This window comes from Mastomys coucha, unplaced genomic scaffold, assembly GCF_008632895.1.
Source record: "Mastomys coucha isolate ucsf_1 unplaced genomic scaffold, UCSF_Mcou_1 pScaffold1, whole genome shotgun sequence".
Taxonomy (NCBI): domain Eukaryota; kingdom Metazoa; phylum Chordata; class Mammalia; order Rodentia; family Muridae; genus Mastomys; species Mastomys coucha.
Window position 1 is genome coordinate 53,291,490 of NW_022196891.1, and position 12,823 is coordinate 53,304,312.

General features: G+C 44.8%; 1 protein-coding gene across 5 annotated transcripts in view; it reads right to left on the minus strand.

The window, feature by feature from the left end:
* Positions 1–12,823, minus strand: part of Fam163a (family with sequence similarity 163 member A) — a 94,599-nt gene that overhangs the window by 21,111 nt on the left and 60,665 nt on the right. The window lies entirely within an intron of this gene.

The window sequence follows — 12,823 nt, forward strand, 5'->3', positions numbered from 1 at the left end:
GAAAAAAGGAAAAAAAAAAGATCGGAAGACATTGGGCTGGGATTGGTTGAGAGCTTTTACTGCACTTGCAGAGGGAATGGGCTCTGCTCCTGGACACACACGTGGTGGCTTACAGCCACCCATGCTTCTATTCTAGAGGATCCAACACCGTTTCTAGCTTCCTGGGCACCGTGTGCACTTGCATAGGCACACACAATGCATAGGCGTATATACTGGCAAGATAATCATACACATAAACTATGTAAACTTTAAAAAGACAGAAAGGTATCAGATAAACTTTTTCTGTGTCTCAAAGGACTAGAAAAGCGAGAACAAATTAAACTGAAGATCAGTAGAAGTAAAGCAGTAACCATGACTAGAGCAGATATAGGTGAAACAGAGACACACACCAAGGTCAATGAAAGAAAGCACTGGGTCTTTGAAAGGACAGAAGACAGACACACCCTTAGCCAGAGGCATGCTGACCTTTCCCCTTTTCTCCTTTCCACCCAACCAGTTCAGTTCATCTCCTTTTTTTTTTTTTAAAAGATTTTATTATTATATATAAGTACACTGTAGCTGTCTTCGGACGTACCAGAAGAGGGCATCATATTTCATCACGGGTGGTTGTGAGCCACCAGGTGGTTGCTGGGATTTGAACTCAGGACCTTCGGAAGAGCAGTCAGTGCTTTTAACCGCTGAGCCATCTCTCCAGCCCTCAGCTCATCTTCTGAACTGTGCAGATGTAGGAGAACAGGCAAGCCAGCTGCTACCCTGCTGTTTGGTTGCTGCAAGTTTGAGGGGTCTAAGAAAACAACTTGAGTATATTCGGCTGTGGCCCTTTAAACATCCCAGCAGTTAAGTGCGCAGGCTCTCAGGCATTGGACATTCTCTTACATTACATGTTTGGATGGGGCTGTATCTTCACATGTGAGTGATTGCTGTCTTTACTTGTGGTGTGAAATGAAGGGGCATGCTCAATTATGCTGGAGGACATGCGTGTGAACCAGTCTGTCCTTCCTTCCTCTTTGTTCTCTCTCTCTTTTTTAAGATTTATTTATTTTATATATGTGAGTACACTGTCTCTGTCTTCAGACACACCAGAAGAGGGTATCAGATCCCATTGAAAGGCTGGAGAATCTTAGAATTTAAAATGAGGGCATTAATACAAATGTATGGTGCATAACCTTTACCTAAAAGGACATGGAGGGCCACTGTAGCCAGCCAGAAATATAAAATAGCCAGTTCCAGGAACCCAGAGCCTCAGGGCTCTGGTTCCCGATACCTGCCCCTCCTGAATGATCCACTATGAGGGCGGAACTAAGAATGAAGGTCTACTGGTTTATGAGACTCTCCACCCTGCCGACTGATAGATGAAGATTACATTCCTAGAATGAATATGATTCCCTCCCTAACTGAATACCTTGGGTTGGGTCCCTCAGAAAATTTCCACTGTTTTTATGTTCTGTTTCCTTGGTAACTCTCTCTCCGCCCCCAGCTTCCCTTAAATACCCCACACTTCTTGTGTTCGGCGTCAAACTCTGGCCAGCATGGTCACGAGATCAACCCCGGTACCGGTATCCCCAATAAACCTCATGTGATTGCAGAAGTTCGGTCTCTTGTCATTGGGTGGTCACGTCATCCTGAGACTTGAGTAAGGATCTCCCCAGTTCTGGGGGTCTTTCACCATTACAGATGGTTGTGAGTCACCATGTGGTTGCTGGGAATTGAACTCAGGACCTTTGGAAGAGCAGACTGCTCTCAACCCTGAGCCATTTCTCTAGCTCCATTCCTCCTTATTCGTTTGTTTGCTTTTTTGTTTTGTTGTTGTTGTTGTTTTGAGACAGGGTTTCTCTGTGTAGCCTTGGCTGTCCTGGAACTCACTCTGTAGACCAGGCTGGCCTTGAACTCAGAAATCTGCCTGCCTCTGCCTCCCAAGTGCTGGGATCAAAGGCATGAGCCACCACCACCCGGCCCTCTTTATTCTTAAGGCTGCTGATCATGACCTTGAGCTTCATGCTTCTGACCTTTGCTCCCATCTGCTTTCTGCTCAATTGCTTTTCCAGATCCTCTTCTGAACTCTGCAGATTTAGGGGGAAGAAGGCCAATTGGGAGGCACCTTACTGTTTGAGTTGATGTAAGTTAGAAGGGACTGAATAAGCAACTGGAATGTACTGAAAGCAGAGGTCTGTGCACAGTTATTTTTAGAAAATCCTGAGGGGACCACTGAGGAGACTCTGGGTAGCTACCAACTGAGGTATCTAGTGGGAAAGATGGAGATTAGAAAGTGATGGTGGTGGGGTTAGAAAGTTATTTTATACATGACTTTATTTATTGTTATGTGTATAGGCATTTTCCCTGCATGACTGCCTGTACACCACACAGCACAGCACCCTAAGAAGCCAGGAGAATGGACTGGCCTTACAGATGGTCCTTCAATGAAAATGAGGACAAGACTGCTTCAAGGCATGGTTGAGGAGAAGGGTTTTATTGTAAGTATGGGGAAAATTCATCCAGAGGCATCTGGAAGAGTCCAGACTGAACTGGGCTATGAGAAGAGGGTGTGGGGGGAGAGAGAGGAAGAGAAGAGGAGACAGGGCAAGCAGACCAAGAGAGGAGCTGAGGACCAAGAGGCCAAGAGGGGTGTGGTCAAAATGGCTGGGTTTTATAGGCGAAGAAGAAACTGGGGGGAGGGAACCGAAGCTCAACCCCTGGTCTGGACAGGTTAGGATAGGGGACAGGGTGAGAAACCGTGGGAGGAGCCAAGGGTTTTCAGTGAAACTTGTCCCAGGTTTCTTTGGGACCTGGCAGTTCTTATACAACTCTGGGTGCCAGTAATTAAACTGAGCCCTCTGGATTCTGCTTTTCTTTGTAGGTTTTAATTATAAAGAAGGAGTATCTTTCTAAAGAACATTAATCAGTAGAAATTACTAGTAACTCTCAAAGACAGAAAGATGCTAATAATTTATGTAAGGAAAAAAAGAAATACAGGGTGGGCTAGTGTTTACAAACTTCCTAAACTTTGAGTTTGTGTGTTTCCTCGGGGTGCACATAAACAACCAAGTTCCATCTCTGTAGCAAGGTGAAGGACCAGTAAATAAGATGATGAACAGAGAGGAGGGGCACTCAAGGAGACCTCTATATGAGAGCAATAATTAATAAAGATGAGGGAGAAAGACCTGTGAAGGGACTTATAGGTAGGGGCTGAAGAATAAATTAATATTAATTATAAGTGCTGAAGGCAGAAAGTCATTACCACAAGTATAGCCAAGCCGAATTGTGTGTGTTTGTGTGTGTGTGTGTGTGTGTGTGTGTGTGTGTGTGTGAGAAGATACAAAGTAGACAGATTTGGCAGAAGGTCTCTGTAACCAGCCTCCGAGTGCCGCGCTGCAAGGAGGCTTCCTTCCCCACAGATGGGAGGATGAACGGGCAGAACAGGAGGATGAATGGGAGAATGTAGTTGCTGAAGTAGAATTTGGTCGTATGTCTAAAAAATGGAAAGCTCCATCCGATTTGACCCCAGTAGTTCCATTTTTAGGAGCCTGTTCTTCACAGATATACCCATGTAGAGGAACATGCACAAGAACATTGGTAGTATTTGTACAGGTACACACCCCACTTAAGGGTGTGTGTCTCAGAAATGTGTTGTTAGGTAGTTTCATCACTATGCAAATATCACAGAGTATTTACACAAAACTAGATAATGTGGCTCAACTACTTGGCATGACTTCTTTTCACAGGTTCTTCTGAGCTCAGGCTGGCTTTGAACTTTCTGGAGATGATCTTGAGTTCTTGTTTGTTTGTTTGTTAGTTTGTTTGTCTGTTTTGAGACTCAGTTTCTCTGTGCAGCCTTAGCTGTCCTGGAACTTGCTCTGTAGACCAGACTGGCCTCAAACTCAGAGCTCAGAGCTCTGTCTGCATCTGCCTCCAAGTGTCAAGGTTCAAGGAGTGCACTGCTGATACTACCTGGCTTGATCTTGAACTCTCTCTCTCTCTCTCTCTCTCTCTCTCTCTCCACCCCTCTCTCTCTATTTTTTAGGAACATCTTGGTCATCTTTTTAAAAAAGATTTGTTTATTTATTTTATGAATGTGAGTATACTGTTGCTCTCTTCAGACACATTAGAGGGCATCAGATCCCATTACAGATGGTTGTGAGCCACCATGTGGTTGCTGGGAATTGAACTGAGGACCTCTGGAAGAGCAGTCAGTGCTCCTAACCACTAAGTCATCTTTCCAGGCCTGATCTTGAACTCTTAATACTTTTGCCTCTACCTCCCACATGTTGTAGTTACAGATGTGCAGAGACAGGCCTGGGAGCCATCTCTAAACTCCATATAATTTTGTTTTCAAATACGAAAGTACAATCTCATTTAAAAGTATATAAATTACTTCCTTTGGGATTTTTCCAAAATTTTCAACAAGGAATTTTAATTACATCTTTAATTACATCATGGTGTGGTGGAGCACACCTTTAATCTCAGCTCTAAGGAGGCAGAGGCAGGTGGAGGCAGGACATCCTAGATCCTAGTGGTAAGCACAGATATGGTGCACATAACTACACTCATTAACTTACACATAAAACAGATTTTTTTTCTGGATATAGTGGCCTATGCCTTTAATCCCAGCACTCAGAAGGCAGACACAGTCAGATCTCTATAACCAAGGCCAGCCTGTTGTACATAGTAAGGTCCAGGCCAGCCACAGTTACATAGTGAGACCCTGCCTCAAAAAAAAAAAAAAAAGTGTATGATAAACAGAAAATGTGTGAGGCTGCTGTCACACAGCACAGTGTATTTTAACAAAGGCTAGGGCTCAGTAAGTAAAGTGTTTGCCTTGCAAGTGTGCGGACCTGAGTTTGATACTAAGAACTCACATAGAAAAATTAGATGCTGCCAGGCAGTGGTGGTGCATGCCTTTAATCCCAGCACTTGGGAGGCAGAGGCAGGTGGATTTCTGAGTTTGAGGCCAGCCTGGTCTACAAAATGAGCTCCAGGACAGCCAGGGATATACAGAGAAACCCTGTCTCGAAAAACAAAACAAAACAAAAAAACAAAAAAAAAAGGAAAGAAAAATCAGATGCTGTAACACACACACACACACACACACATACACAGAAGAAAAACCAGACATAGTGGTGCCTGCTTGTCATCCAAGTGCTAGGGAGGTAGAGATAGGCACCCTAAACTAATTAATGAGCTTCAGGCCAGTGAGAGACCCTGTCTTAAACATAAGCATTCCTGAGACCTGAGGTTATCCTCTGGCCTCAATAAACATATTAAACATGCACACATGTACATGTATAAACACAAGTTTGGAGAAAAAAAAAAACCCATGCTCTAAAATAAAGGTTAAAAAGCATAGGAAATATATACACAAATGTCAGTTGTTCATTATCAAGTATTATGGTGTGTACATGATTGTATGAACTGGACTTGTAAATTTTTCCATTTCCACTTGTGTGTGCCATTTGAATATGTGTGTATATGCATGTTTGTATGTGTGTAGCCGTGTGTGTGTGTGTGTGTGTGTGTGTGCCTGTGATGCGCGTACAAGTGCATATGTGCTCACGCACATTCAGGTTGATGTCGGGTATCATTCCCATCTTCTACTTTACTCATTGATGCAGGGTCTCTCAATCAAACCTGAGCTCATTGATGTGGCTAGTCTTGCTCTCCAGCTTGCTCTGGGAATCCAGTTTCTACTTTCTAGGGTTGGAATTACAGGGGGCCACTGAAACAGAATAAGTTGGAAAAGATATTGGGCTGCCATATCTGCCTGGCATTTATGAGGGCCCTTCAGACCCAACCTCTGGGCCTCAAGCTTGCCTGGCAAGTGCATTGTCCAGTGAGGTATCTCCCTAGCCCCACCTCCTCATTTTTATTCACTCTAGGACCACAACCTATAAGAGTGTGCCACCCACATTCAGGGTGGGTCTTTATTCTGTTAAAACGTTTCTGAAAACACCCTCAAAAACTCACCCAGAGCTGCGCTCCCACGGTGATTCTAAATTCCGTCAAGTCGACACCGAAGATTACCCAGCACAAAGGGTCCTAGGCTCAGTGGTTAGGAGCACTGGCTGTTCTTCCAGAGCACCCAGGTTCAATTCCCAGCACCCATGGTCAGTTTAAACTGTCTGTTATTCCACTCTGAGGGACCCAATGCTCTCACACAGACATACGTTTAAGTAAAACATCTATGCACATAAAATAAAATAATAATTAAAAATTAGGCTGGTATAACTGGCACAAACCAGCCACCCTTATTTCAAAGGCTTCTTTGGAGACGGAATGTAAGAATTGCTGCCTGAACCTGCCTTGGTGTTGAAAACCAGGGGACATTTCCACTTTAATTCCCTAACCTTACAGCAAAGACACAACTCTGAACTGAGCTCTGAGCAGAAGGTTCTCAAGAGAGTAAAGGCAAGGGTGGCCTGGGTTTTTGCCAGGTCCAGCCAGGCGATGCTGGCTGTGGCCTCTGTGAATGAAGCTTCAAGAAATTCATGCTGGTGTCCCTTTTAGCTATCCTTCAAGATCCTGGCCTTTTTCAACTCGTAGATGGTCCTTTAATGATGCTCTATAGTTAATCTCATAAATTATGCCTGATACTTACCTATGAGGAGGAATATCTCTGTTAAGTTAGGTAATTGGGGCTGACAATAGCTACCTAGTGTGTGGCAGTGTTTCATAGTCTGACTGGATGCTCAGGGCATCATTAACACAGTACCCATATCTCCATGCCTGTGGCTAGATTCATGTTTCTTTCTAAGGAACTTACTCTCCGCTCAGTTTGATTTCTTTTTAATTTACAAGCATAGGAAAGCACCCAGTTCCATCAAAGCCAATTCCAAGACCTTTGAACCATTCCAAGCTATGAAGTTTGAGCTAGCCTGAGATCTGTCTCACCAAGACTCCTTGATACTTGATAATTCCCTGTGAGGACCTGGGGTTTCACAGTGCCCTAATTAGCACTTAGCCAGCAGGCCACAGACTGTGAACACACACATTCTGGATCTTGTTTCTAGGTCCCATATCTTGTCTCATACTTTGCATCCATGAGCCAAGCTCATACATCACTATGTAGATGGATCATAAATCATCTACCTTGTAAAACAACTCATAGACACTTGGAATTTTATTACATTAACTTTGTGTGTTTGTGCATGTGCAATGCTTATGCCATGGCCCAAGTGTGGAAGTCAAAGGACAATACGTGGGAGTTGGCTCTCTCCTTCCACCATGTGGGGCCCAGAAATGAAATTCAGGTCATCAGTTTGGTAACCCACCTCACTACTCTAAAGATATAATCTAGGCTGGCCTCAAATTATTTGACTCTCCTTTCTCTACTTCTTCAGTATGTCCTACTAGCAAGCGTCACTATAACTACCTTCTTTAAAAACAATGTGTTGACTGTACTATGGCTAAATAACAGATAACGGCAGCTTACAGAGGATGGACAATCCCAGGGAGGACCTACTGGCACGCACAGCCAATCTAGTGAACCATAGACAGTGTAGGAAGGACCCTGCCTAATGAAAACTGTTGTAGAAAGGGTGGAGATAGACTACTAAACCTTGTTAAATATTGTCTTTGTCACTGTTCTATTGCTGTGAGGAGTAACCATGGCCAAGGCAACTTAGAGAAAAAAAAAAACCCATTTAATTTTGGGATTTGCCTAGGTTTAGTCCATTATCATCATGGTGGCAGGGTAATGGTGGTGGTGGTGGTGGCTGGCAGGTATGGTGTTGGAGAAGTAGCTGGAAGCTCTATATCCTGATCCACGGGCAGGAGACAGGAGGGGGAGCAGGGGCCCGGCATGGGCTTTTGAAACCTCAAAGCCCACTCCCAGTGTGGTGGTTTGAAGATGTTTGGCCCAGGAAGTGGCACTATTTGGAGGTGTGGCCTTGGAGTGGGTGTGTCACTGTGGGTGTGGGCTTTAAGACCTTCATCCTAACAGCCTGAAAGTCAGTCTTGTCCTAGCAGCCTTCAGATAAATATATAGAACTCAGCAGTGGTGGCGCACGCCTTTAATCTCAGCACTTGGGAGGCAGATTTCTGAGTTCAAGGCCAGCCTGGATTACAGAGTGAGTTCCAGGACAGCTAGGACTACACAGAGAAACCCTGTCTCAAAAAAACCCAAACCAAAACCAAACCAAACAAACAAACAAAAAAGGATGTAGAACTCTCAACTCCTTCTGAACCATGTCTGCCTGGACACTGCCATGTTCCCATTTTGATGATAATGGACTGAACCTATGAACCTTTAAGGCAGCCCTAATTAAATGTTGTCTTATCAGAGTTACCATGCTTGGTCATGGTGGTCTGTTCACAGAAGTAAAACCCTAACTAAGACACCAAGTGGCATCCTCCAATAAGGCCACCTCTCCTAGTCCTTCTAATCCTTAAATAGTTCCACTTCAGGTGACTAAGCATTCAAATGTGTGAGCCTATGGGGCCATTCTCATTCAAACTAACACAAATATCTAAAACCTGTCTTTTTTTTTTTTTTCTCGAGACAGGGTTTCTTTGTGTAGCCCTGGCTGTCCTGGAACTCACTCTGTAGACCAGGCTGGCCTTGAACTCAGAAATCCACCTGCCTCTGCTTCCCAAGTGCTGGGATTAAAGGTGTGTATCACTGCTGCCCGGCCCTAAAAACCTGTCTTTTGGAAGAAGGGTTCATTTTGTTCTGCATTTATATTCCGTAAACCAATGTACTCCTCACCTTTCTTTTCCTTTCCTTGTGATATTTCATGGGGATTCCTTTTCCTACCATCTTCATTTTTGAAGTGTCATTTCTTCTGTGTTTCTCCAGGAGCCAGTTGTCCCTCCTTCACAATTTATTTTTAATAAAATACCCTTGATTTATACAGTAGAGTGTGGGTTTCCCAAGGACAACAGTAGGGGTCCATTTTCATATTCCATGCGTAACCCAGAAAGGATTTTTTGTGCATGCATTACAGGATGAATGTATGGATAAGTTTTAGGTAGGGGATATTTTGCTTGTTTTGTATTTTGAAATAGGGACTCACTATGAAGACAGGGTGGCCTCTTACTTAGTATAACTCTCCTGCTTCAGTTTTCAAAATACTGGGATTGAAAGTGTAAGCCACCAGCTCTGAGTTGGGAATTAATTTGAGCTCTGTGGGTGATGAGGATGATCATAACAGGTCACTTGTCTGAAGTCACATGATTCTGGCTTTCCTCTGTCCAATGCTAAGGCCTTTCTTTTGTGAGAAAAAGTAAAAGGAACTAAGTAACAGAAATAATCAGGTCCCTCTTATTCAGCATTAAATATGCCTTTCATTTCAGAGAGTAGCCTTCTGCTTAAGACATCAAGAATTAAAACTGGAGGCTGGAGGGATGGTATCTTAGTTAGGGTTTTATTGCTGTGAACAGACACCACCACCAAGGACAACATTTAGTTGGGGCTGGCTTACAGGTTCAGAGGTTCAGTCCATTATCATCAAGGTGGGAGCATGGCAGTGTCCATGCAGACATGGGGCTGGAGGAGCTGAGAGTTCAACATCTTCACCCACAGGAGAAGACTGGCTTCCAGGCAGCTAGAAGGAAGATCTCCAAGCCCACCCACCCCCACAGTGATACACTTCCTCCAACAAGGCCACACCTACTCCAAGAAGACCACACCTCCTAATAGTGCCACTCCCTGGGCTAAGCATATTCAAACTACCACTGGAGGCTCAGTGGTTAAGAGTACTGGCCGCTCTTGCAGGGACCCAAGAGCCCACCTAGTGGGTCACAACTAACTCTAACTCTAGTTCCAGGGGATTTAGCACTCACTTCTAGCCTTTTCAGACACCAGGCTTGCACATGGTGCACAGACATATGTAAAGGCAAGACACACATGCACACAAATAATAAAATTACAATCTCAAATGAATAAAAATTATCTATTGTAGTGACTCATCACTATATGACGACCTCATTTTCACATTACAAAAAGGGACACTGAAGTTCAGAAAGATTAAGAAACTAGCCCCAGGTCACATATTTAGTGCCTGATCCAGTCAGCATTTGCTGTGAAGAGACACCCTGATCACAGCAACTCCTACAAAAGAAAGAATTAAATGGGGGTTTGCTTACAATTTCAGAGGGTCAGTCCATGATTATCGTGGTGCGGAACATAGCATGCTTAGCTCTGGAACAGTAGCTGAGAGTTACATCTTGTAGGCAGAACTGGGCTGGGCTTAGTGTGGACTTTGGAAACCTCAAAGCCTACTTCCAGGAACACACTTCCTCCAAAAATGCCACACCTCCTAATCCTTCTCATTTTTCTCAAGTAGTGCCACACCCTGATGACTAAGTATTCAAATTTGGGGCTGGAGAGATGGCTCAGCGGTTAAGAGAGCTCTGACTGCTCTTCCAAAGGTCCTGAGTTCAAATCCCAGCAACCACATGGTGGCTCACAACCATCCATAATGAGATGTGACTCTTCTGGGATGTCTGGAAGACAGCTACAGAGTACTTATGTATAATAATAAAAAAAAGTATTCAGATTTATGGGCGGGGGCATTCTTATTCAAACCACTACAAAGTCAAAGGTCATTAGCCTTTCCATTTCCTAACTTTGCAGAATAAATCTTCACCCAGTCCAATATCAAATGTTTTCTAACTAGGAACACAAGACTTTGACTCCAAATAAAGGAACACTGTTTTAGCAGTGAGGAAGCTGGACACAGAGAAAGATCTAGTAGCTGTGAGACCACTTGAGGATTGTCAAACATTTGGTGAGAACTTGATTTTTGCTGTGTGGGTGGGGTACCCGATTAAAGCCGTGCTCCTAGTACTTGTTGGGGAGGTAGGAGGGGCTCAGATTTCGAGGTATCCTGGGCTACACAGTGAAATTCAAGGTGAGCCTAAACAACACAGTCTTGAAAGAGTCTGGGGATACAGTTCAGTGGGCAGCGCTTGCCTAGATTGTTCAGGTCCCTGGGCTTGAATTCTCACACTCCCACCACACACACACTGTAAGACTCTGTCTAGCTTTAGCTTACGGGGGGGGGGGGGGGGGGGGGGAATCCCTGAGTGAACCACGTGGAACTGGAACCAATGCAAAAAGCAAGAAGATTTTATTGTTCAAGTGCACTGGGGTCATCCCAGACCCCAAGGAGTGGTGGTTACTCCGAACAACTTGTTCAGTGAGCTTTTATACAATTTCCAGGGCAGAAGCCATTAGGCACACTGTGATTGGCAGAACAGGGTGACTTTTTAAATTGATTGGTGTTTAGAGAATGAGGTGGCAAGGACTTCCCTTGTCTGTAGGTGGGCAACGGTCTGTCCTGCAGAATGTGTCCCCACCTTCCTGTCTGGTTCCTACCCTGTGGTCTGAGGAATGTTAATTAGCTTCTCCCTTCTGGAGGGGCAAGTGTTCCACCACCTTCCCAAAGTTCCTGAGCTGACCTTTTCAACACCACAGGCTAGGAATTGTTATATCAAAAAAAAAAAAAATTAGTTATCCTACTGTCTTGGTAAACATAACACTCAAAAGAACAAATTCAATTTCAGCATCCTAAGACCTCTCCCAGAGCTCCATGCTGAAACGTGCAGCCTGGGAACAGCTGGCCCAGCTGTCAACTCTCAATGTTTTCCCCTTCTCTTTCCATCCGCGACTGGGTCACACAGCCTCAAGAGCCCTCGTGTGTGAAGTGTAGACACTCCAACCTGGCTTCCAGGCACTGAAGCATCACCTCTCTAAGCTCCTTGTAACCTCAGGAGTCTGCATGCTATAGGTGACAGGCTGCTATTGGCATGCATGGGTCCTGGAAACACACTGTAGCTACAAGGCCAGGGCAAGGGAGACATACAGGCAGGCAGCTTCTGGACCCCACAGACGTGCCCTCCCTGATGGGAGTGTTGTGTCTTGAGGCCAGCCACAGAGGGCCCTTCTGCTGGAGACTAAGGACAATGCTACTTCTAACAATGTCCCAGGATGCTAGGTCCCTTGGGCTTCTCCTTTCCTTTGCTTGCCTCTGTTTTGTGTAGATAATGTGTTAGCTGAGTTTAAGACTCAAATCCTTTGTCTGCGACTCATTGTCTAGGCCGAGTATTAGCTGAGCTTTGAGGGGCTTTGCTGGGACTTTGAGTGCAAGCAAGGTCTTAATGGAACTGCTGGGGAGACGAGATGACTGGTGGGGCTTCCAATTCAGACCCTGTCGTGCCTGTTCATTTCTTACTGGCTAGCCGCTCACATATCTAATTCCCTCTTAAGAAAGCCCTGGGGCCAGATGTGGTGGTGCACAATTTTAATCCCAGCACTAGGGAGGCAGAGGCAGGAGGCCAGCTTGGTTTGCAGAGTGAATTCCAGCACAGTTACAAAGAGAAACCCTGTTTTGAAAGACCAAATGGAAAAGAAAGAAAGAAAGAAGGAAAGAAAGGAAGGAAGGAAGGAAGGAAGGAAGAAAGGAAGAGTGTCCTAGGATGCTGGGAGATTGGGAGGTGATGGCACACGCTTTTATTCACAGTACTTGGGAGGTAGAGGCAGTGGGATCTCTATGAGTTCAAGACTAGCCTGATCTACAGAGTGAGTAGCTAAGGCTACACAGAGAAATTCTATCTCAGGGGAGGGTGGTGTAGGAATGGGGGGATATGCCCTGGGATTCAGAGAAATTTCCCTTCTTGTTACTTCAACTCTTTCCCACCTATCTCCCCTCTTCCCTCGTGCTCCAACATCCTGCAGGTCACTGTTTGTGGGCCTGCTGATCCTGAGTAGGAGCTGCTTTTTCTAGAGAAATCTCAACTTGAGTGGCTGCCATCTACTCAGGTCTGGAAAGGGGAACTTTGGTCTGTGAGGGGAGGTAGCGGACACAGAGCCTATCTGGAAAGGGGAACT